We start from the raw sequence: 1,927 nt of genomic DNA on the forward strand, positions 1-1,927 counted from the left end.
TGATGAAACACCAGAAATGTGGGCGGGGGAAGTGGTTGAGCACTGCTCTCCCATGCCCACATCCATGGCTGAAGTGCCCTTGAGCAAGGCACCTAACCCCTCACTGCTCCCCGAGCGCCGCTGTAGCAGGCAGCTCACTGCTCCGGGTTAGTGTGTGCTTCACCCACTGTGCTGTGTGTGTTTCACTAATTCACGGATTGGGTTAAATGCTTGACCAAATTTCCCTCACGAGATCAAAAGAGTATATTTATACTTATATACAGTACATATTGCGCCTTTGTGATGATATCTGAATATAACATTTTATATGAAAAGGTAAGTTTTGTTGGTATAGCTATCTTAAATTAGACTTAAATTAAATTAACTCATATAGAAATAAATAACTTACCTTGTGAGTACAATGCCAAATCCAGCAAATTAAAAGAAATATTGCATTCATATCTGAGATTCAATTGTAGGCCAAAAGGAAAAATGACAACACTGGAATCAGTCACATAATTGGGAGATATGCGCTTTTTGTAAACAGGGAAATGATTCATTCGTTAATTTAGTTCATGAAATATGGTGTTGGCATTTTATTTTTAAAGCATCAGTGCCTAGATGCTTTACCAAATGTGTTTGTAGTACGTCCACCTTAATCTGTGGTCAAATCATGTGGGCGACACCTCTACATGACTCACTTACATAATCAGAAGTATAGCAAACACATCTTTCTTGTCATTTATTAATGTCATCAGCATGTCTCTGGTTGTTAACAAAATGTGTCTCAACAGTTCTCCCCTGTCTGTCACTGTATAAAGCCCACCCTCTAATAGATTAGCAGTGATGGACCCGGTTGATTTTCAGCCCAGGTGGAAATCTGTTTGAATGGGAGATTGGAATGGGAGCCTGTGTATTTGCCAAAAAAAGGGAAACATGCGTTATCAGATTCATGCGGTTCCCAGAGCCAAATATTTTCACCTCAGGTCTCAAAATTGGAAGATTCACTGTAAAGAAACAGAAGTCAGAAAACAAGAGGCTATAGATTATGAAGGAAAATATCAGGCAGTGTGCCGAGAGACCTGCCTCAATAGGCACATTTGACCATTAAACCCAATGATCCAAAACATACAGCCAAACGAGGAAATAAATGGTTAACAGAGAACAATATTTACTGGAAGATTCTGAAGTTTTGAAATGCATCTGTAACCAGTTTTATTGATATGTTTTGCAACAATAAGGTTGCAAAGGTCTTGGGAGAGCTTTTTGCTTTTATCCATCATGAAATGTTTCTTGTGTGACACCTTGGTAATGAAACACCTTTTTATAGCCCATCGATATGTAGGCTACTAACCAAGCTTATATTAATTTGCACAGATAGAAAGGATAACTACTCTCTAACTACTTACAGATTCCAGCTCGTTCCTTCCCTTTCCTTGCCTTAGTGCTTTTTCTTAGCGTGTTCAATACTTTTTCCCTGTGTTATTCCACTTCATTACACATGACTCTACTTGTTGGAGTTGTTTGGATTTTTTATGTGTGGATAACCTGAGTTATTACTAATGCCTGGTGAAAATGTTGTGCCCCCTGTATTCCACTTTTCAAGGGCCCTCTCCTCCATTGGGGCCCTATACTTCCCACTTTCCCCCACCAGTTCGACACCCTTTAATCTGCTGAACCTTCTGCTCGTTTCCAAATATAAAACAAAAAACTCTCTGCAACTCAACATTGGCCTGCCTGCCTCAGCTGCCTGTGAGGGGCTTTTCAGTTGTGCTGCAGGGTTGTGCACAATTCGAATTGCAATTCTGCTTCCCGTTTGCTACCTCAATTGAAATGCAAGAGAAATTCAAGAATTGAATTGGAATTTAAGAGCCAGTTTCAATTCAATTCTGGAATTTTGCAGAAGCCCGTTGTGCTGGATTACTGTTCACTGCAAAGCGACCCAAGG

This window comes from Alosa sapidissima, chromosome 15 (genome assembly GCF_018492685.1).
Source record: "Alosa sapidissima isolate fAloSap1 chromosome 15, fAloSap1.pri, whole genome shotgun sequence".
NCBI classification, from domain to species: domain Eukaryota; kingdom Metazoa; phylum Chordata; class Actinopteri; order Clupeiformes; family Clupeidae; genus Alosa; species Alosa sapidissima.